Genomic DNA, 24,578 nt, shown 5'->3' with positions numbered 1-24,578 from the left:
ATGGAAGTCTAAAAATGTGCCAAAATCTTTCAGTGTTTCTGAAGTTCCAAAAAGATGGAACTTTCTGCAGACTGAAATTGGGGCTGTAAAGAAGGTACCCTTGGTTGAATATGCATGTGGTGAATCATACAGGAGGCCAGAGTAGGTCATTCAAATCATTGTTTGAAAGAATGCATACAGCACCTTACAGGAAAGGAAAAAAAAATGTGCAACTGCTCTCATCTAAGTTTAGCTGCATGCAGTTTAGTTATCTAGAATAAATTAGTCATTCCTAAAGGGTCCATGCAGGGAGATAATAAGAGAAGGTGCCTTCAGGAGGTAGCTGTTTCTCCACTGCCTTTACAGGAAGATCAGGATGGTGGAGTTACATTGATTAACTTGTAAATGACAAAATTAATTTGATCGCCTCTGATTATATCAAAGTAATAATTTGATTTACTGAATTTTTTCAGTTTTCAGTTACTGAATGATGATTTATCTTCTCAGTTCTCCCTGTCTGGGTCTGTTGAGATGCTGTGGCTTTACTCCTGATTTATATTGCATAAGGAAACTCAGAACCTCTCCTGCATTTGCTAAAAGGGCTGATGGTTTTCATCCATGCATACAACATGCAGTTAGTTTGTACAGCCAAGAGAACAAAAATGATACAAAATATTGAGATATTTGAGTTATTTGCATAGAATTTAACACCTATTTTTTATTGTTTACAGTGCTGTATTATTTTTAAGGTAGAAATAGGAATGTTGGGCCCCAGCAGTATACACTGATTTCAATAGAAGATCTGGTTTGTGTTAATTTGGTACCTGCTGGAAAAAGGAAAATAGGTACTTTTGTTAGGGTGGACACATGCTTTAGGAAAGGCCTATTCTTCTCTTATACAAACATGTAACTATAGAACTAACCTACATTGCTCTCATGAAAAGATAATTCATTTCACAACACCTGTCCTACAATAGCAAATAGCCATCTCTTGCCACCAATTTTTAACAAATTTAGAAATCCATGAAGAGGTGTGAAATATGTATTGCAAGGATAGCTACAGATTATGGAAGAACTGCTGGCATCCTTAGATGTCTGGTTTGTAAAAGAACACACAATACTTTTAAGAAGCTCCAGACTTTAGATTTGTTGCATCTAAGTGATCTTATTTTGTACTCAGTGGGAGTACTATGGAACAAAATGGTACTCAAATAAGCAAATTTTTATACATGCATTTCTGTCTCAGTGCTGGAGCTGCCAGCTTCCCCTAGGTAATCAGCCAGAAAAAGTAATACCTGGTCCTGCTGTTGTGCATGCAGAGTGTCTGAGAAAAATGAAGCCAAGTTTTGAAGTAATGGGAAGCAAATTTTGCACTGCGAGCTGTGAACAAATTAATTTCTTTTAAAAATCCCCACATAATTTGAGTGGTACATTTTAGTACCTCTCAAATGCTTTTCTGGGGAAAGGGGATTCCTCTGCTGGTAGATTCACCTTCATGTGTCTCATTCCCCATGGGGAATAGCCAGGAAGCACTGAAATCAGCAGCACAGACAGCAAACCACCCAAGGTGTTACTCTAATTTAGCTGGGGCTTGTTTTCAATTAAGAACAAGTGGGGGTTTTTTGCTTTATTTTGCATGCCATCTAGACACTTCCCTCTTCTCTCCTGAGAAGGATACATTTATTTTAGACCACAGAAGTGAAATATGAAGGAGTTGCTACCCTGATTGCAGTAGCTTAGATAAAACAGATCCTAACCATACAAAGAAAATCAAGCTTGGATACTGTTTTATTGGTTGTGCAAAGCAAATAGGAAAGTCCTTAAGAAAAGCCCATTTTTCCCTAAGGTGGAAGGGCTGACAGACAAGAGGCATCTTCTCTACATGGCTTCTCTAGATCTGTGCTTAGGGATGGAAGAAAAAATGCCCTGCTTACAGGGGATGAATGGAAAAATCCCATTTTACCACCTCATTTGTTGGAAAATTCACTATTAATGCTTCCTTACTTCTCAGAAGTGTTTGATTTATTTAATTTGTGCACAAACTTTTCTAGAGAAGTAATAAAGTCATACCATGACATACATATAGCCCATTTCAAATTCTATTTTATTCTTATGAAGTGTGTTAGTAGTAATTTCAAAGGAACTTTGCTGTGATGTAAATGCAGATAATTTCAATATATCCATAAGTAATTAAAAATATGGGAGCATACTTAAGATAGGGTGGATTAATTTAATGAAAGCTATGACCTGAAGGCTTATTTAGCTGAATCCACCCTTATTTCCTTCTAAACCAAATCTCTTTGGTTTGGAATAAGTCAATTGGAAACAAGTTTGAGCTATCCAAAATGAGAGCATCCACAGAGGAGTTTACACTTGTTTAATTAAGCTGATAACACAAATAGGTAATAGTTAACTTTAGTAAAACTACAGTTATTTGTAAAAGTTATCTAACATGTCAAAAGCATGCATGTCTGTAGCATGATACCTGTTAGCAGGCTTACCTGGATTCAGTGGAGCCAAAGATCAGGAAAAAGCCAGACCAGAGAGTTAAGGTTTATGTCATTCATACATATTCCATACCATTCCTATGAACACCTTGAACAAATAAGAAGTCAAAGAGAGTATCCTGTTTCAGTATGGGACCATTAAATGCAAGTGCTGTGAAGAGATCCTGAATTATCAGCAGCTGAATCTGTTGTAAAGCACTGACTGTGAAAATTGAATTCAAACCATGACCTGGTACTTGGACTTTGGACTAAGCATCAGGCTGTATTAAGAGGTGCATGCTGTTTGCTACTATTCTTAAAATGCAATTATAAGCTTGTAAAATAGACCAGGTGTCTGACAGGTATGTAATCAGGCAGCTGTTTCTTGAACAACTTCTTTTGTATTTACACCAACTTATTTTGTATTTACACATGAAATTTCAATTCTTAAGTATAAAGCTAATATTGTTACATATCAAATCTCCTATTTTTTAAAACAATGAGGAAGGAATTAAAAAATTTCAAACAATGAATCTTTCAAAGCACTGTTAGAAAACCTATTTTAAAATTAATGATATGCAAAATAAAACAGTTTGGACCAAACACATTACTTCAAATTGATTGTAGTAACAGTTTGTCATTTTGCCACAGGGACTGTCCAACATCCCAAACGATCTTTTTCTCCCCTGGTGAGGTGGTAGATTCTCCGTCCCTGGAGACATTTAAAAAGAGACTGGATGTGGCACTCAGTGCCATGGTCTGGTAACTGCAGCAATAGTGGATCAAGGGTTGGACTTGATGATCTCTGAGGTCCCTTCCAACCCAGCTAATTCTATGATTCTATGATTACTCCTATTTCTTATTTCAGAAAATGAACCAAACCACCCCTTAATTTGTACAGCTCCACTCATCTGCCAGAATTTTGTGACCGCCAAGAGCAGCCTACACAGACAGCAAGGGCATTAGTAGGGCAAACAGGAGGTGAACCATTCTCTGGGGAGAAGTAGTAGAGGTATGGTACCAATGAGCTTTGAAATAAATAATTTCTTGCATCTCCTTTTATTAGTTTCTCTACATTTTCGAAATAGAATCATAGAATCATAGAATCATAGAATTGACTGGGTTGGAAGGGACCTCAGAGATCATCAAGTCCAACCCTTGATCCACTATTGCTGCAGTTACCAGACCATGGCACTGAGTGCCACATCCAGTCTCTTTTTAAATATCTCCAGGGACGGGGAATCCACCACTTCCCAGGGCAGCCCATTCCAATGTCTGATCACCCTCTCAGTAAAGAAATTCTTTCTAATGTCCAACCTAAACCTCCCCTGGCACAACTTGAGAACGTGCCCTCTTGTCTTGCTGAGGGTTGCCTGGGAAAAGAGACCAACCCCCACCTGGCTCCAACCTCCTTTCAGGGAGTTGTAGAGAGTGATGAGGTCTCCTCTGAGCCTCCTCTTCTCCAGGCTGAACAGCCCCAGCTCCCTCAGCCTCTCCTCATAGGATCTGTGCAAGAGTCCCTTCACCAGCCTAGTTGCCCTGCTGGTGGCAGGACCTCGATTTGGACTTGCTCCAGGACCTCCAGAACTGAGGGGCCCAGAACTGGACACAGTACTCGAGGTGTGGCCTCACCAGCGCTGAGTACAGGGGCAAATACCCTTTAAGGTGGGATGAATTTACTCACGTGCTGCCTGGATCCATGCCACTTTGCCCTCTGCAGCAGAGATAGCAAAACTGGAAAATGAATTGCTGAAACAGCTCAAAATTCCTACAGCAAAACTACAGAAAAAGTCTCTGATGCCCAGAAGGATGGACTTCTCACCTGAGGAAGAGCACTGCCTGACCAGATCCTTTGCACTTGGAACTCTCCCCAGTCTGTCAGGGGTTTTCACACAGGCCTGTGTGGGCTCAGTTCAGCTTTTATTGCCTGTACCTCTGCAAGTAAATTAAACAGACCAGCACTGGCATTTTATTATCCATTCTGTTAAACAGCTGGCATATTCCCTAAAGCCATTTTGTCTTCATGTATTCCCAGAGAACACCCACACAGGACACAGGGACACAAGACACCTCAAGCAGTTTGGATTCAACCTTGGGGAGGCATTTAGCCATGTGCATGTGCAGTGTTGTATCTGTTTGGCTGAATCAGAAATTATTCCTCTGGACTTTTATTTATGATATATTCTCTGGGACTAACAGAAAATTAACAGAGTATTTTAACAAGTGTAAAATTGTTTAGAAGCATCTAAATAGTATTAATTGTCAAAACACTTGTGCTTGTACTAGTAAAATTCATTATAAGTGCTTACAGACATCCTAACTCAGAAATGTAATATTAATGATTGAGTTGTCAAAAATAAAATCAGATTTAGGACTTTTCTTTTATCTTCTTCCCATGTTTTAAAATGAACAGTATCATGGGCCTGCTGGGCATGTTTTCTGGTTCATGAGGAGCATCTTCCCATGCACCATTCACATGATGGAGAAAAATACAAGGCTGGCTTTCTGAGGCTATTAAAGAAACCTGCAGCAGACTAAGCTTTACAAACACATTCCATGGGAGATGTTTGGCCAAAAATTATAGGAACACAGTCTAAGAGGGAAGGAGAGGTGGAAAAGTAAGAGTAATTGCACAAACAATTGTTGAAATGGGAGTTTCTGGTCAGGATGCCAAGGCTTTGCTACTTAAGTATGTGCCCTGTAAGCCTTTGCAACGTGATGATATGGCTGTGCTGAGGTGAGCTATGATGTGTAAGAAAGTTGTTTGGTTTTATTTTGTTGGTGGTATATTTTTTTTACATACTACACTTTGGGAAAACTGATACTAAAGGTGGGCAGAAGTTCTTGCAGGCAGAACCAGGACTTGCAGACTGTTGGTCTACCTGTAAAGTAATCTGTACCAGGACCTGATACTCTGTCATTGAGGCCAGTTGGCATGCACTGCCCACATTCACCTTCTATCTTAGTCTCCAAAGCAGTCTAACTGGATAGTGGGCAGGTTCTCAGCCTCTACTTTTTACCACTACACTGTTGTAGTGCTTTGAGAGTATGCTGAGCAGCCACCAGCAATGCTGAACGGGGGCCCATGGCCTGGTCCTATTTAGTTCTTTAGGGTAGACATGGCCTTAATGTATACATCAAGTCATCTGTTGCTTTAATTCCACAGATTTCAAAGGATTTGAGCCAGAAGGAAACTTGCCCTGAGCTGTGCATTCTTGCAGCATGCTTATTATCACATTTGCCTTTGACTTGCACAGCTGTAAATCCATGGAAACCAGAGTAATTCAGGGATGAATCAGGTCCATTATCTCCTTGTGTTTGTACAGCACTTAGCACAATGGTGCCCTGATCCTTATGGGAATTCATGTTATTTTAGGACAATCAGAGCTTTCATTCATTAAACTAAAGTATATTTTTAGCCTGAGATGGCTTCAATGGTAATGTATGGGGTGTGGAGGGTGTGAATGAAGGGGAAAGCACAACTGATCCCCCACCACATGACTCTGAGCACACATATCATATGCCTAAGAGATCATCTCCTCTACTGCTTATTATGATTGTGAAAATGTGATCAATAGGGAAGCTCAGGTAGAAGACAAAGAGCACAAACTCTGTATATTTATTGCCTCTTTTTTACCTAAGTTGCATCATCATTAGGTTGCTCAGGATGTGAGAACCAGTGTCTGAATTTGGAACATTTGAGGTTAACATGGGTATGTTCGGTGCCTTTTCTGAAAAGTAATAAATCAGCTATACCATTGCTTTCCATGGAAAGTTAGATCTCAAAGAGATGTTATTTGCTCAACATGATTTTTCCCCCCATGCAAATAAAATGAACCAGAAACACTTGAAAAAGCAAGTGCTGTGCTTACTCCATGTTCAGAGGCGCTTGTTTCAGCTCTTTTATGAAATCTTGTTAAGACCAGTAGGTCTTATAAATTCTAATGAGATACATATGTGGAACACATATAAAGACATTACACATGTCTTACAAAATATTTGCTATGTAAAGGACCCAACCATGTGAAGCTGTTATTCAAAGCAGAGGTAAATCCTAGCAGAAGACATCAAAAAAAAAAAAAAAAGCACCAGTTGCAGATCATAATCCTAGCAGGAATTTTTGCTAGTTCCTGTGAGTTAAAAGCTGAAACGTGTGTTCTGGCTTCAAGTTATTTTCACAGACATAAGTGGGGAAGATTGAATAGCAGCTGTCATTAACCTCAGTGTCCTGACATGACAAAATCACCATTACTCCCAGTAAATGTGAGCTGATGCTCACAGCTTAGAAACATTAGAAGCACGTATTTTTACAACCAAAAATTATGAGCAATTATTGCAAGAGTTGTAACAACAAGCTCTAAAACCTGACATATGAAACTAGGGACCTGACTTTTCAGTCCCAACTTACCCACTAGGAAAATATAAATTAGCCTATTCCAAAGCCACAAGCTTATTTTCCTTCAGATCATTTTATTATCTCACCGAAACATAGTCTTAAAAATCATTGCAGGGAAAAGCCATGTCCAGAAAAGACTGCTAATTTTATTTAACATTTGAAAGCCCTTTTCTGATACTGTTTTCCATTTTGCAGGCTGGCCCACTAAGCCTGACTTACTTACTAATTAACAGAACATTCTGTTTGGTGCAGGGGTAAACTATCTTGGGTGTAACTGTTAGGGAAAGGACTGAAACATCCCTCACTAAGAAACAGTAATTTCCCTCCAGAGTTGAGTTGCCTTCAGTGTGAAGGCAAATTGAGCAGCTCTGCTGACCAGGGAGAGATGTGCCATGGAGTTACCTGACTGCAGGTGTCTTTTCCCTGTTGTCCACCTATTTGTTCTACAACATCTGGAACTCCTGTGTCTGACAGCCTGGAATTAATATTCCCGTGGTTGTGTCCAAATCCTTCAGCTGTTGAAGGCCTTTGCATTTTTAGAACAATGATGTTTGCAGTTTAGTTCATTCACAGAAATGGTGATGGTGCTGCCTTGTCCCAAACCTGCTGGCAGGCAGGGAGTTTCACTGATGTGCCCAGGAGGGAGTTAGCCTCTGGTTGAGCCTTTTGAACTGGTTAGTTCAGACCTTTGGCAGTCGAGGGGAGAAGCTATGAGTTGTATCAAAATTGTTGCTGTGGTGGCATCATGAAAATTCCATCTGGAAAGTATTCCTTGTAGTTCAAAATAGGTGGGTAGGTCACAATTAATTTTTTTTTTTTTAACTGACAATGTAAGTTACTGTAAGTTGCTGCAAGCAATTAGTAACCTGTGATATATTTGCTTTACAAAATTATGAGATTTTTCTTCCCTAACAGAAGTAACTAAAAGCAGTGCCTGTAGGTTTGGACTGATCACTCTCGGCTCCTTTTATAATCAGTAGAAGAGAGTGAGGCTGATCTGATAAACGCTGAAATCTTTCCCTGTGCAGAATTACTCTGTGGAGATGCCACACTTCAGCCCTGATGTGTGTGGGAAAAAACATTCTTAATTTCTTCAGAAGTATTTATATTTCCTTTAATTACAGCTGCAGAAAGTGTAATGAATGTGTATAAGTCATCTAAATTCAGCACAAGAAGAGAAGACACAGAAATCTCATTCTGAAACCTCCCATTACACAGATGGAGGATATGATTCCTTCCCCCTGTCTCAGCCACCATCAAAACATAGACTGGGAGAGAGATGACATGGTGGAGATGAGAGTGATTCTCACCAGCACCAGCACCCCTTTTCCTGATGCTTGCCGTAGCAGAGCTGCTGGAGCTCAGAGTGCAGCTTCACCAGGTGGCACAGCAGGGAAAAGAAGCTGGGAAAGAAATGCTCTCTCTGTACATGCAAAGGATATCAAACCAAGACTCAGAAACTGAGCAGAGGTTTCATACCTTCCAGACAGAGGTGCACCACACCAGGACAAATTCCTCAATGGACTAAGGAATAGTCTGAATGCAGCTCTTTTCTATTATCTGGGACCATGAAGGGAAAAGCTTAAAGCAGAAGAATTCCTCTGAGTTGTGCTTGGTCAGTAAATGTTAAAATAAAGCTTTGTAACACTGAAAATGAGGCTAGTGAGCATCAAATGAATGCAATCAGCAAATCCCTTTTATTAACAAAACCATCACAGAAATGCTGCTAAGAATTTTTTTTTAACATTAATGAAACCTAAAGAACACTGAATAGATTTAAACTTCTTAGAATACTAAATATAAATAATTTCATCTAATAAATACTAAAGAGCAAACTTTTAGGAATACTGAGTAGTCATCTCTTATGAGTAGTCATCTCTTATTCTATTTATGGTGCCAAGCAGTGATGCCCATAAATGCATGCTATTTTATAGCAACGAATATTCAAGCAAAGATCTAGATTGTTATAGGTCTGAGCAAACCCACTTTTCTCAGCCTCTCCTTGTATGGCAGGTGCTCCAGTCCTCTGATCATCCTTGTGGTCTTCTGAAAAGCTCTGAGTGAAAGAGTGAACAGTTTGTAAAGATCTGCTTTGAGCGACCTGCATACACAGTTACTTTTACCAGCTGGTTTCTTCTATCCTCTAACCTCTTTTATCTTTTTTTTGAAAAATGGACTACTGCTACTGTACTCACAGCTGTACCCAAATATTCTGTGCAGATCTAGAGAAACATAAAGTAGAAGTGAACAGAAGAAGGGAAACATATCACTGGGTCAAGTAAAAGCATATCGAGGCAGGTCACTAAATTGAAGACTTCTTTCTTCATGATTATTCTATGCAATGCTGTGATGCCAGTAAAGCTAAGAATTCATTAAGGAAATGTGAGATGTTTGTCCTAAGAACTCAAAAGCTAAAGGAGATCTATTTTTAAACCTCATAATGTTCATAGTTAAAGGAAGAAAAATAAAATAACCCATTACAATTTTGCATTAGGAAACTAATTCTATCCTTGGTTGGTTGCACATGGCTCCCATTGACATCAGGGTCATTTTCACAGATCTGCTAAGAAAATGTTGCCCTGAATATATAACCCGTAGGAAAAGAATTCTAAATTTCCTCACATGAGAAAGCAGTGCGGTTTTACACTGAAGTTAAATCCAAGAGTTTTACATCCTTTCTAAAGATTGCTTTTCAAGATCTAAGTAAAACACCGCCCAATATTTCTAGAAATAAGAACTTGCACAAAATCTCCACTGAAGACATCACTGGAGGCATGTGCAGAGGCACAGGATAGATAGATAAGGGTGATTCTGTCATTGGGTGCCATCAGCTCTGTTTGAGAACTTAATGGCTTTGGGAAGCAAGGAGCCTGAACAGGAAAAGAGACCACGGTGTCACATAAGATGAGGAGCTAACAGGAAATCTGAATCCCATTAGTTACAATGTGATTACAATGAGGATTTTCATACCAACAGGCCAAATGTCACTATTATTGAAATGAGGGAGGATGTTTATGGTCACACGAGCAGGATCACAACTTGGTTCCTCATCCTTAGGCAGAGAAGATAAAAAACCTTTTGTTATTTTTCTCTCTCGGATGAGTCTTGTCACTCAAAATTCCACTGGAATTGCTAGAACAGTAACACTGGAGCTCACACTCATTAGAATTAACAAAATGGTATTGACATTCACAGAGATGCATCAGAATTACGTTTTTGCCTCAGAAGCCCTTTGAGTAGGTTTTCCTGTGCACATGGTGGCACTGTGAAGGCAGAGAGGTCACAAGCTTTCCTCTTGCCCCGAGCCATTACATTCCTGTGTTCAGGATTCAATAACTCCATTGCTCCCACACTACTGGCAACAGTGGCATTCAAATAGCTTTGTTATTTACATTTTAAAATATGAATAGGCTCCTAGTTGTCCTAAGAAGACTGTAGCATTAATACAGTAATTATGCCATGAAATTGCCTCATTTACTCTTTGAGTTTGGTTTGGATAAAATGGTTATTTGGCATCCCAGCGAGAGGCAGAATCGTCACAACAGCATGGCACAGGATTCATCACAACCCACAGCTGATGGAGATAGTAGATCAAACACACTTTTGGCAGAGTATGCACACTCATATAGATATTCCTGCATATCTATACACATCACTACCAGGGCATGCAAATATTTGCACACAGCAGAGTTAAATATGAATCCTTCTTTTAGAAAGTTTTTCCATCTAAAGTGGTGAACCTGATAAGAGCCATTGAACAATCTGGCATAGTAATGTTGCTGCCTGGTTATCTGATGAGTGTATTTCTACTTAGAACTGACAAAAAGGCTTTCCTTGACTTCGATTTCACAATTATGTCTCCTTGTTTTTCTCTTTCTGTATTTTCTTTATGGCAGAATTTATACATTTTAAATCTAGAATTTAGTATTATAGTATCCTGTAAGTCTCTTAAATTGATTGTGTGACGATTGCTGTCAAAACCAGTTTATACAAACTAACACACCTCTGTATCATAGTTTTAGAAACTTAAGTACCTGCTGAGTTTTGAGGAGACATTTCAGTAGACATCTGTCTTTCACAGGTAGATTTCAGGAGATAATTTTTTTTAATAGCAAATGTGGTAGTTCAAGAATTTGCGTTGGTTCTGAAAAATTCCAAGATATACAAAGAAAATCCTTAAAATATTTTTACTTCAGTATTCAGAGTTGATTTTCAGTATTCAGTATTTGATTCTCAGTATCCACTTCAGTACTTAGGTGTGCTTTTATCTTTATTTGCAATATTTCTGTAATTGTTTTTCTTAGTGAAAATTTAATAAATCTCTCAACAAAACATTGTTCCAAATGAAAAACCAAAATATTACTTTTAGAAACTGGGAACATAAATATCAATATTTTTTGTCCTTAAAAATTTCCCTCGGAAAAAAAAAGGCATACAGTACTTTCTTTTTCTAGAGTGTTTTTATTTTTTTTTTTATTTCTATGAAAAGACAATTTTTAATGGAATTTCAATTGCCTATCTAATTGTTGGTTCAATTTTCATTAGAATAATGATAAAAAAATTATGTTGGATATTCTATTTCTTACAGTTACTTGAATACCCATGTCTAAAAGAAAGGTGAGAATACAGACAGTCCATTTGTCTTAATTGACTTTTCCTCCAGATCTTCCACAAGACCTTCCTGGGACACATTTGTTGTTGACTTTTTCTCTTGTTTCTCAAACTGAGAAGAAAAACAAACTAATAAACAGATAAATTTACCCAGAGACCAAAAGGTTTGCCAAAGTGCCTTTTGAAACCAAACAAAATGCAGCCCATATTTCAGTGTCTGAACAATTTGATCTTGTCACTAATTCTATTAAAGCAGCTTCACAGTTAAAGTAGCACAGAGAAATTTGTAAACAAACTGGAGCTAGATTTGCATTCAGTTCACATTATTTTAACAGTATTTTTGTGGACAACTGGATAGCTCTTTCTAATTCTGCTTGATTTGGATTTTTATCAATTTCCAAGCAACACAATATGTAAGATTTGCTTACAGTATGGAAAAGCTATGGATAAAAAAAATAAGAGTCATAGTCTATGTTATCACATATCAAACAGGAAATTGAGCAGTTTTATCATGAAGAAAATATTTCTAAAGACTTTTGTCTGGGCTCTGTTCTATTTGTATGTTAATCGCTTGATATTTTTATGAGCATTAAATTAGATAAAATAATGCTCAGTACTGGACATTTTTAAAGGATTCTCATCCATTTGTATAGATCTGCCAGAACAACTTCAAAAGGTTTTTGCAAACTAACTTGTATGTGCATATTACCTAGTTTAATTCATTAATATAGAGTTTTCAGAGAATACATTGACTTTACAGTGCCTATAGTTGTAGTAGATCTCCAGGGGCATGTAGAAAAATTATTTACTGCCCACTAGCAGTTCCTCACTTCTGAAATGAAAAATGCATTCAGAAAACTAGTTGGTTTCTAGAATAAAGGGAACAAAAAGTCAAACAAATTATTTTTTAAGAATTATTGATTAAGGCATGGTCATGTCTGGTTTTTAAACTGAGATTTGGTTTTCTTTCTTTCTTTCTTTCTTTCTTTCTTTCTTTCTTTCTTTCTTTCTTCCTTTCTTCCTTTCTTTCTTCCTTTCTTCCTTTCTTCCTTTCTTCCTTTCTTCCTTTCTTCCTTTCTTCCTTTCTTCCTTTCTTCCTTTCTTTCTTTCTTCCTTTCTTTCTTTCTTTCTTTCTTTCTTTCTTTCTTTCTTTCTTTCTTTCTTTCTTTCTTTCTTTCTTTCTTTCTTTCTTTCTTTCTTTCTTTCTTTCTTTCTTTCTTTCTTTCTTTCTTTCTTTCTTTCTTTCTTTCTTTCTTTCTTTCTTTCTTTCTTTCTTTCTTTCTTTCTTTCTTTCTTTCTTTCTTTCTTTCTTTCTTTCTTTCTTTCTTTCTTTCTTTCTTTCTTTCTTTCTTTCTTTCTTTCTTTCTTTCTTTCTTTCTTTCTTTCTTTCTTTCTTTCTTTCTTTCTTTCTTTCTTTCTTTCTTCCTTTCTTTCTTCCTTTCTTTCTTCCTTTCTTTCTTCCTTTCTTCCTTTCTTTCTTCCTTTCTTTCTTCCTTTCTTTCTTCCTTTCTTTCTTTCTTTCTCTTTCTTTTCTTTCTTTTCTTTCTTTTTCTTTTTTTATTTTTCTTTTTATTTTTCTTTTTATTTTTCTTTCTCCTTCTCTTCTTTCTCTTCTTTCTCCTTTCTCTCCCCTTCCCTTTCTCTCTTTCTCTCTTATTCTCTTTCTTAAGTAAAATAGGTATAGTGAATGACAGAAACAAGCATTTTATTAGGGATCTGTGCACTCTGCATTAATGGTACATATAATTTTTAACTGCTCTGGTTCTTTGAACAATTTGTTCCAGCAAAGAACAGATTGAACTGTTCTTTGAATCACTCTTCAGCAGGCAGTGCAGTGTGAGCTGGTGATGTTTTTTCTTTGTGCTGGAGCTGAGTTCATTTGGGGTAAAGCTTGGTGAAGTGCAGATTTGTGAAGGTACAGCAGAGCCCTGCCTATGATCCAGGGGGCTGAGCCAAAGGCAGCTCTGCAGACTGTGTATTGCATTTAAGCAAACAACACACATAATTTTCTGGCATCTTAATGCTTTGTTTTCAATTGTGCATCCCCCTCGTGTTTGACATTTAAATGTTAATCTTACTTATTATTTAGAGCTCTCTGGATGAGTATCAGAGTGGAAATCATTCAAGAAGCTGATCATGGAGGTGGTCACAGGCGGTGCCCTCCTTCTCACTGAGTTGCTGTGTGAACTGGACCTGGCAGTGCCAGCTCTGGGGCTGAGAAGCAGGAATGGTATAGCTGGGGAACAGAAGATGGGGCTGATTTGGTTATTCTTGGTAAGCAGTGCAATCTGGAAGTAGAAGCTGTTACAGCAAAGGATATGTTTGGGTCCAAGGCAATCCATGAAAGAGCTATGGGTTACACATATGACTTAAACCCCTTTAGTACATGCAGGCACAATTGTTCCATTAATTTCTGCAGTTTGAGGTTCTTGTCCTGGACTGACTTAAAAGGGCAAGTGAAAAATTTCAAGACCTGATACAAATTCAGGGCTGCATAACTGGAAGATTTCACCTTTTCCCATTTTATAGTACTAGTTTATTTTAAATTCCTTTTTCTTTGTTTTTTTGGGGGGTGAGGGATGGGGGAGGAGGGAGTGGGCACTACAAAGGTCTCCCTGAAGCTACTGAGAACCAAAGTAGAAGCTATAATTGCAGTTTAATGAAACCAATTTTAAACATTCCTTTTATCTCTGCTGGAATGTTTATTGTCACAGTTCGAGTTTTCCCTTTTTAGACAAATTCAAGCCATTTGCTAACCTGTTCATGCTAAATGTCACCCTGTAAAATAAGTAGTTTTGACAAATCTACCCCCACTCTACTACCCCAGCACATTAAAATATCACATTCACATTCCTGCTTTTTGAGATGAAAAAGGTGACTGTCATTTGTCATTTCTGCCTAAAAAATACCATTATGTTTCTTGTAGGAACCTGGGAGAAGCTCTGGATTTCAGTCAATACCTTAAATAGAACAAACCCCCCTCGCTGGGTAAGTATTCATAAAATTCCTGTGCATTTGGCTCAGGCAGCAACCACACTGGATTTTCTAAATTTTTTTGAAAGACTGAGGTGAGATTCAAATAGCAGTCACTTGCAGACTATGCAGCTTTTCCAGAAAAAGGCTGAACTTTCAAGCAAACCCCATCTGCCTCCTGATGGACCAGATGATGCATAAGCACTGGGATGTTTACTTAGAGACCTAATTAGACAATTAAAAGCTAAAAGTACTACCTTTTACTGTGACAAGGACACCAGTATTGGTATTTTTGTACCTGGTAGTTACCTGAAGCCATTTAAGATCCTTAAATGAGGACTCCTAAGTCTTCAAGGGAATTCAGTCTGCTGCAGGTACTCTGAGAGCACCTCAAAAGACCAAAAAGTCTGAGGCTTCCCAAAAGGTAAAGAAGACAACAATTCTGCACAAAATACCCCAGGAAGGAAAGAACATGAATCCTTTGCTTATTAGACTGGTGTTGGATTATTCATCTAGAAACAGGGGTGGAAACTTCACCTGCCTGAACCTGGGGAGGTTCAAATCTACCTCCCAGGTTCCAAGAAGACAAGCTAGGACAGAAGACAAAGCAGGAATAGTCTAGAGGAGTTTGTGTATCTCTAGATTGTTGAAGGAATAGCAAGAAGACAAGAGGGTAGAGTTCAGGTTTCAGACAGAAAAAAAGAGTGAGCAGCCCCTTACGTTTAGAGGTGCTGGGAGGGGCATTTTGTCCAGGACCAGAGTAAGGGACCTGTTTAACATGTACTGATTAATGTTCCTGGAACTGTATTTGTGAGGGGAGTAATTATGCTATTTTTTTAACTTTTTAAGAAACTAAAAGCAAGAGCTGTCCAGATTATAGCACTAGTTTATGAGTGAATGCTACAATTATGATTTCTGCACAATATGAAAATATACTGAGACAATCCCGTGGCCTCCAGCACTACAGTATATAAAGATTTAACTATTTTTAATACATTCAGTTTTATAAAAATCCTAGAAAGAAGGAAAATGGATAATTTATAGCTTCCAGTTATAAAATGTTTACCCAGTTATTATTCAGCCTTTTAAGCACCCAAAACATACACATTCTCATAGACCATAAAAATATTAGTCACAAAATTACATGTATGAAATTACAATAAAACTTTAATATGTCCCTTTTTGACTTTTGGGTTTTCAGCTTCTTGTTAAAATCGGTTCTTTAGTCCTTAACTCAGTTTAAAGCTTAAGTTTTCTGGCCTGAACACTGTATTAGCCATCTCATAGATGCTGTGATACCACATCTTTATTTCAAGGCTCACAACCAACTGGCAGACAAACAGTGTGTGCCCCTCTGCCCTCGTGTGAAATAAGGGGCAGCTTCTGGCTCTTTCAGGTAGATTCTGTCAACTTAAGTGTGAAAAATTATAAGGGACAAGCTCTGCCTTCTGAAGTACTGATGCAAAAGATTACAATACTGTGCAACCCCAGGGATGGTTGGATGGCTGCTTTGTACTGCAAAAGAGCTGAAAGAAATAGCTTTTATTTGGGGGGTTTTGTGCCTCTGAGTCAGCATATGAAGTACCTGATGAGGAAGTTATGGTTCAAAGGAAGGTTACAAAAATAACAGCAGCCATCCTAAACTTATCTAAAAGATTTACAAGAAGTCTGCTACAGTGTGTGGGTTTTGACCTCCAGGAACACTAAATTTTATTCATCTTGTGCAGAGGAACAAAACACCCTTGGTGCATTAAATCAGATTCATTTTTTGTAGTTGAGTGCTTATGGGATTTGGAGCAGAGGTTTAGATTATAAGGAAATAGTTGTCAAGTGTAAAGTACAATTAAGACAATTTTGGTGCCAGAACCAAGATTTTATTTCCCTGTGAACCAAGGAGTTTAGGTTTTTTCAGTTCTTAATATAGTGAGGGTAAGAAAGGGGACATTTTTCTTTCCCTTTATCTGAACAGTCAACAACGTGCCAATATGACATTTGTGTTGCATAAGCAGATAGTTTTACAATGTTCACAATCTATCATAGATTTACCCCCTGTTTAGGACTTAATATCATACTTTAAAAATCTTCTTAAGATCTGAAAGTGTTCCTTAGTACTCCCTGTCAATTTAAGTAGCTCCTAGAATCACACTTTGCTGCACACAGAGCAAAGTCCTCTAAATCGCTGAATCACTGAATAAAAGGATGGCTTGGTTTGGAAGAAACCTTAAAAATTACTTAATTCCAACCCCAATGCCATGGGCTGGGACACCTATCATAGACCATATTGCTCAAGGCCCCATCCAACCTGTCCCTGAGCACTTTCAGGGATGGGCAGTCACAACTTCCCTGGGCAACCTGTTCCAGTGTCACCCACAGGAAAGAGTTTTTAGATACGTAAGGGGCAAGTGCCAGGAGGATGGAGTCAAGCTTTTCTCAGGAGTGACTAACAAAAGGAAGAGGGGCAATGGTTATAAACTGGAGCATAGGCAGCTCCATATAAATATTAGGAAGAATTTTTCCACTGTGAGGGTGACAGGGCACTGGAACAGACTGCCCAGGGAGTCCGTGGAGTTTCCTTCACTGGAGATATTAAAATCCCACCTGGATGTGTTCCTGTGTGACTTGCTGTAGGTGACCCTGCTTTGGCAGGGGGCTTGGACTACATGATCTTTTGAGGTCCCTTCCAGCCTCTAACTTTCTATGATTCTATGAAATAAAAGGCAAATATTCGATGGCCATTTCAAACCTACTGAAGTCCATGAGACCTAGATTAATCTCACTTCACACCCTCAGAGGACCTTTCAATTATAAGAAAGAAACTGGATGACATGCTTAAAGTAAATATGTATGGGTTAGGTAGTTAAAGCTAGGGGATATTAATCCAATCTAGGATCTGTCTTCAATAATCCCCCAAAATACTGATAATACTACAAGCTAGCCTCTATATAACAAGTCATTAGGCTTCAGTTTGTTCTGAATATACTGGAACTGAAAGGCTGAAATTCATATTTATTCATCTATTTATTTATTTATTTATCTCCTATGTAATTCATGTGGTGATGTAATTGAGCTTGCATTGTTTGGAGGGACAGAAGGATTGTAGGCGACTGTGGGAGGACATTTGTTTCCTGTAGGAACTGCAGCAGGGGAGCAAAAAGATGTGTAAGACAAGGGGGCACAATGTAAAAGCAGAAATTTATGATAGAATCACAACTCTATTTATATCAATGTATACACAGAGATATATTAAAAATGTGTCCCTGTCAAAGCAAGTAAATCAATGTATATGCCATTAGAAAGAAATATATGCTGCCTGGTTTGTATGCTTGGGAACTGGGATAGTTACTGTATGGTAGTTTAGTCCAGCTCTCAAGAATCCCTAGTTTTGCCATTGCCACTAGGAGAAAATGCTTCAAAAACATGGAGTCAGATGAACGGAAATATTTTTAAGCCAAAAGATTTTGAAAGGCATTTTGAAGATTTACCAAAAAATACCACCCTAAGATTCAGATTTAGGGCATCTGTTTTCCCTGGTTTAATTAAGAATTTACAAACACTTGTAACTTCTGCAAACAATGTCTTCAGTTGGAAAGCAAGCACCTAACCTGCTAAAACATGTTCCAAAGTTTTAGAGGGTTCAACTTCATATCGGGATTCAGTTTCTCCAGTGCCACCCTGTGCTGTGCTTCTGCCCAAGAGCATTTTCCCAGGATCTTGGCAAACTGGCTTTCCATCCCATACATGTATGCATTAGTCTGACAGCTGACCTAGGTTAATCATGTCCAGCGCAGAGCTACTAAGATGATTAAGGGAGTGGAACATCTCCCTTATGAGGAAAGGCTGAGGGAGCTGGGTCTCTTTAGTTTGGAGAAAAGGAGACTGAGGGGTGACCTCATCAATGTTTTCAAATATGTAAGGGGTGAGTGTCAGGGAGATGGAGTTAGGCTTTTCTCAGTGGTGACCAGTGATAGGACAAGGGGTAATGGGTGTAAATTGGAGCATAGGAGCTTCAAGTTGAATATCCGAAAAAATTTTTTTACTGTAAGGGTGACAGAGCCCTGGAACAGGCTGCCCAGGGGGGTTGTGGAGTCTCCTTCACTGGAGACATTCAAAACCCACCTGGACACGTTCCTAGGCGATGTACTCTAGGGGGCCCTGCTCTGGCAGGGGGGGTTGGACTAGATGATCTTTCGAGGTCCCTTCCAACCTCTAGGATTCTATGATTCTATGATTCTATGTCACTTTTTACAAGAGTGCAATCTTCAAGAAAGAAGTTGAAAGCAAATCAAACAAATCTTCTTTTACAGTTTGTTCTGTTATGTAAATATAATTACAATGTGCATATATATGTGAGCACAGTGGTACATGTGAATCACATGCTTGAGCTTCATCATGAACCCAAAAGTAAGGTACAAATAAAACATCCATCTAGCTACACCTTTACACACTCAAATGTACCTGCACTGAAAGCCCTATTCATTGGTAGAGCTTTATCTGGCACATGGCACATGGTCTATATGCTGGTTCAGTTTTTCTCACCTTTGGAAAAAAAAACTAAAAGTAAATGTCTGGTCTAAATGAAAAGTTCAGAACTTTTGAACAAGGTGCATAGGCTACCCATGGAAAAGGGAAAAGTATCTTGATAGAAAGAAAAATAAGGGAGAGGAAATGAAAGAGATGCATGTCTACATGTTCTCTGGGTCAACACTAATTAATGAGTTGAATTCTAAGAAGCTCTCTTTTGTTTGGAGGGAATGTAACATACTGAGAAAATATCCTTGTCTAAATTATTGGTTCTAACTTAGGAAGCCTAGATGATAACTTTAAAGATTTTAAGAAATTGCTTAAGTGTACTGCCAGTGATCAGTCTAAAGGAGATAAGACAGAGAGGAACATATCCCTAAAAGTAAGAAAAGAAGAATCAGGTTTCCTTTTCCATTAGACACAGAAAACAGGTAATGGGTGGACCTTGTGACAGGGGAATGGAAGATGGGCCTTAGAAAACATTTCTGCAATAGGAAGAACTCTGAAGGAGCCTGCATTGTGACTCCACTCTTTCCTCTGGCAAGCAGTGGAGATCTTAGAACCTACAAGCCTTTGTCAGGGTTAGCACAGTTTTAACTGACACTACCCTGAGGACCCTGCCATCCCTGTGCTTTGATAGTTTTTGTGCTTGCAATTTCAACTTGGTAACCTTTTCTTCTTTCTTTCTTCCTATCTTTCTATTTTCATTCTTATATTGCTGTAAACTCGTAGTTTTGCTGGGATTTTTCAAGCCAATCATCTCAGGGTTGTATTTAGATTTGCCCTTTTTTTTCCAAATATATATTAGTTTATAATTTTTATTTTTTTGTTTTGTTTTTTAAGGTGGATGTGATTGATTGGAAGGCCAGAGAAACCATGAGATCAAGTTGTTTTTTTTTTTGAAAGGAGAGTTTAGATGCATTGGAGACTCTTCATAGACCAAAGAAGTTAAGTCATTAAGGTCATTAAGGTCATTAAGTTAGGTCGTTCTTCTGATTACCTCATATTACAATATTCTTTCTTTCCCCTGATGGCATTTGAATCCTAGGATAAACCTCAGGTCACTGTTCCTGTTCCTCTGTAGCAGTACAGGTCTGTGTTCCACAGAACAGGAAGCATGATTTTTAGAAAAGAATGAATTCTGCTAAATGTTTTCATCCTGTAAAATGATGCAACTCTAGACTGTGTAAGAAATTTGTCAGTATTACTTCATCAGTAACAGCAGATTCTTGCATGAAAATATTTAACAAAATAGATCCTGTAAAATCTTTAGTTTCTGGTAGCAAGGAAGTCAGAGACTTCAATTACACAAGTAACACTGATTGCAAGGCATCTTAGTAACTAAGCAACAAATTTTGTACCAGACTTACACATTTAAATTCCTATTGAAATTCATTAAAATTAGTCTATTAGGCATTTAAAGCCTCATCCTCACTTTCTCCATACAAAATGCCTCACTCTGTTTGTTTCTGCCTATGTATTTTTCACATTTTTTTAAAAAGCAAGTATCCACGAGAGAAATTATGGAAGTATATGAAAAAAATGTAGATACAGAAAGAAAACATTCCTGTGGTGATATCATCTGAACACCTCCACTGTAGTACGATTGTTAAAAGCTGCAAAAATAAGGGAAAATGTGTGTCTTCTAGGGCACTTAATTATAGGCCTGGAAAGACCTAAAGTAATGGACTTTCAGGGTCTGAGGTGATATTATCTTAGAAAATCAATTAATTTTCAAGTTTTCTCAGTATCGTTAAATAAGTTAATAAAACATTTAAAAGCATGTTTAATTTTAAATAAATTAATAACCAGAAATTATCTTTTATGAATCATCTGTTTCTTAATGTGATGAATTCAGAAATAGTTGGTATTTTATTGCTACTTAAATACAAACCTTTTTTCAACAACCTCAAATGCAAATGAGAAAGCAGCTGTTGGCTTCTGCCATATTCAGTCTCTCCATGAGAATGGAAATATCTCCATGGCAAGTGCTCATATCCTGAGACCCACCCTGAAGTAAAAGGTTCAGTAAGTTCCTATATAAAATTAATTTCATATCACCTCATTCACAATGCAAGGAAAACTATTTTGGTTATAGATTTCTTCTATCTGTAAAAATAGCAGTTTCTTAGCAGTACTAGGGACCATTTATGCATCTTTTATGAAGACTTCCTTATCCTAATCCTCCTAATGTTCATCAGCCAAGAAGTAAAGGAACTGTGCTTTGGAGCTATTTGGGATAATTCTGCTTCCTTGACCACCAAAGCACATTTGAAAATAAGAGATGAAAATGTTTTGTTCAAACTGATAAAAGCCTTAAAAGGATCTTACCTGGTGAAATTACTGCCTCAGGAACATTTCTCACTGGTAAGGCAAGAAGCCTGAAAAAAAGCAGCACAATTAATCTATGACTATAAGCAATACCAACAGTGTTACATTTCCCAATAATTGGCATTTGTAGTTTTACTTCAATATTTGATGCCTTTTTTTAAATCTTATTACTACTAAAGTAGTAAACTGTTTATACACTTTGTTGACATTTTCACTTGCATCCCCAGAGACAGAAGTAAAGGGAGAACAGGGCTGCACTAAAGAAAAAGATATAGTACCAAGCCATTTGACTGATTTCCTTCAGACACTTCACATCCACAGGGAAGAGTAATTTGTGGAAACACGGAGACAGAGGAGTAATGGATTTCTCTGTCAAAATGATGGGTGAAAGAAAGAAGTAATTACTGTTAATGCACTTCAATTATGGCTCAACAGTTTTTTAGCTGTATGTTCCCATTTAATTTTCATTTAAAACAAAACAGTTGCCACAGATCCAGAGTTAAAACCAGAAATCCCTTTCAGCTACTGGCAAATTAGTAAGTAATGTTCTTATTATATAAGGAGAGGGAAGATTGGATTCTTCCAGGCAAACACGGGAAGTGCTTGTTTGTTCCAGGCACTACTCCTTCTCCCCCCCAGTCACAAAGTTGAACTTTACTTCCAATGTTACAATCAGCTAAGCATGATAATACTTTTTTTCTGGTTCCTATTTAGCTTTCAAAGCCCTCACAGGATTTCTGTCATGGATCAGTGGCACCTTCCAGGAGGGAGTGAGGTCAGTGGACATCCTTGGTATACAGGAAGGCATGTTCTGTTAGAAAAGGGAAATGTTTTCAAATCCCTCAGATCTTAAGCTACTAAAAATAAACTAATGAGTCTTAAATTAACTTTTTTTTCCCCTCCTCAGCTTTTCCAAGCCAAAAAAAAAAAAAAAAAAAGTATTTATTATCTGGGAGTGACATGCAGGAAATTAGCCTTATAAATTGTGTTTAAATTACTATAGTATCCAACTTTCCTTAATTCTAATCTTAATATTAATCTGCTGTTGAGTGTATGTTTCAACTTCACTGAGTTTTTAAAATTGTTTCTCACTGCACTATGTGAAGTAATTATTGTTTAGGAGCTCTGAAGATACATGGTGTAGAATTCACCTTGTTACCATTATTTGACCACCTGGAACAGTTCTGAACTGGTGCCCATGATCAGTGTTAACTCTCTATATTCCTCCAATAACAAAAAGGAACTTGATAAATTCCTTGTGCATGTGAAATGCTCCATAATAAAGTCAGAGCTGGAATACCAGCAAAAAAAGTTTTATGTACATGTGTGAATGGATGTGATTTTTTCTGAGAAAGTGATTCTCAGTGGGATGCCACTGAAGCAAATAATTCTATTCTAGGTATTTCTGTTGGAATAGTTGCCTTTAGAGTGGACTGATTCACATCTGTCCCTCTGACCCACTGAATTTCTGGCTATTGCAGGCTGAAGGGAAGGTTACAGAAATCCTTGTGTGTTTATAAGAGTTGCAACAGCTCTGCTCCTGTCTGCTAGGGCTGACGGTGATAAACTTGGCTTTGTTTGATCCAAAGAAAGGGAGCTTTTGGGAGAGCCTGGAGTAGACCAAATGTTCCTCCAAGTGCCTTGGTTTGGGTCCTGCCTGTCCCAATAGACACATTGGATGTGGCATCTTAGTTGAGGGGAGGCTGAGAAGGAGAATTGGAGTTATGGGTTATCAGCTGCATTCAGGGACAGGGAGTGAGCATTTACCCATTTTATTTAGTGCTATAAACACTTGAACAGAGAAGAGCTTAAAGAACTTCAGACTTTTTTCAGTGTGTTCTCCTATGACATATGTGCCATATGTCTCTTTGGGACATTTTCCTTGTTGAGCTATCTACAGATACAATGTCACTGAACTCAGTGCTTTTGCTGGCCTGAGCACTCAGAACTGTGAGTTTCCAAACAACCCTTACAATAATAATTTCACCACAAGCAAAAAACCCCAGCTGGGCTAGTACCTCCCCTTCACAGTTACCTGTTGGGCATGTTGTTATCACAAGGCAGCCTGATGGAGCAAAAGATGTAAGCCACAGAGAGAGGGGGACTCTGGAGTGATATCATTCAGTTCTATGAAAAAGTTACAAAATAAAATGAGATGCAGAGTACTACACCCAAAAAAGCTTAACTACAGCTAGCTATCAGCCACAGAACTCATTGAGCATTCAGGCAAGCTTTGAAAAAAATCTGAAATCTTGCACTTGTGAACTTACAGTTTCGTACAGAAATTCAGAGAGGTGACAAGTATGCCATCAGCAAGATGGCAAGGAGAACTTGTAAATCCTGGTAAATCTGGACCAAATCGTGGTGTATTGCAATTGTTCATGTCTTGGGCTCTTTGAGAACCTTTACCCTTAAAATGCAGTCACTAATGACTGAATCCCAGTCTCATCACAGGTGAGTTTAAATGAAATAACTGCAAACCAGTGCCTGCAGAACTTTATGTACTGACTAAAATCCTTTAAAATACTTTCAGCAGGAAGCACAGAAAAGATTCTGTAACCCCTGAATGCCAAAACATAGTTCTGTGCCATTTGGAATGACGTGAGCTTGATAGAGTGGGTGAGATGATCCCATTGTTTCCCTGTGAAGATTTGTCTGTCTTTTTCCTGCTTCTCCACAGAAAATCTCTCAGTTTCTTCCTCCACCTGCAGAGTTCCTGGAGGAAGCTGTCAATATTTCATAGTAAGTTCAAACATACCATGTTTTTATCATAAAGTTTATTTACATTTCTTGATTACATTTGTTCTGGCTCATTTCCTTTGTTTCATTCTTGCCAGAAAACCTTTCTAGAGTACTTGTCAGTTATTAATAAATTGAGTCAAACAGTAGCAAGTGTTGTTCAATAGTTCTGGCAAATATTAATGAATGTAATTTTCATTGTTAGGAGAATTTTTGGCCCCTTTTCAGATCAAACACAAATTCCATCCCTTTAACATCTGTTTTCACTATATTCAGATTGGCAAGCAAACAAATAAAATGAAAATGGAACTTAAAGATACATCTTCAGCAAAAGATACAGACACTCCATTAATGAATGGACTTTCAGAACTTTTTTTAAAAAAATGAAATTAATAACTGAGTTTTGTTTGGCTGTTGAGTCATTCTTCATAAAGTTATGACTTATGAAATGAGAAAGAATCAATTTAAGAAATCATTAGATTCTGTGAAAAACTTCTGAAAAAAAAGATCACTACTTGGTGAAGAAATTCTAGTGATGTTAT

The 24,578-nt window shown here is 37.9% G+C and overlaps 1 long non-coding RNA gene across 1 annotated transcript; it reads right to left on the bottom strand.

Moving 5' to 3' along the window:
- Positions 1-654: 654 nt before the first annotated feature.
- On the bottom strand, positions 655-21,667 carry LOC139795564 (uncharacterized). The gene is made up of 4 exons (XR_011725575.1): positions 21,576-21,667; positions 21,298-21,347; positions 2,481-2,574; positions 655-806 (listed from the first exon to the last, which is right to left on the bottom strand). It is a non-coding gene; the product is annotated as an uncharacterized lncRNA (long non-coding RNA).
- Positions 21,668-24,578: the final 2,911 nt, after the last annotated feature.

Source organism: Heliangelus exortis, chromosome 3, assembly GCF_036169615.1.
Source record: "Heliangelus exortis chromosome 3, bHelExo1.hap1, whole genome shotgun sequence".
In the NCBI taxonomy this organism is placed as follows: Eukaryota; Metazoa; Chordata; class Aves; order Apodiformes; family Trochilidae; genus Heliangelus; species Heliangelus exortis.
Note: the sequence above shows the minus strand (reverse complement) of the source record. Positions and strands in the feature narration are given on the sequence as shown.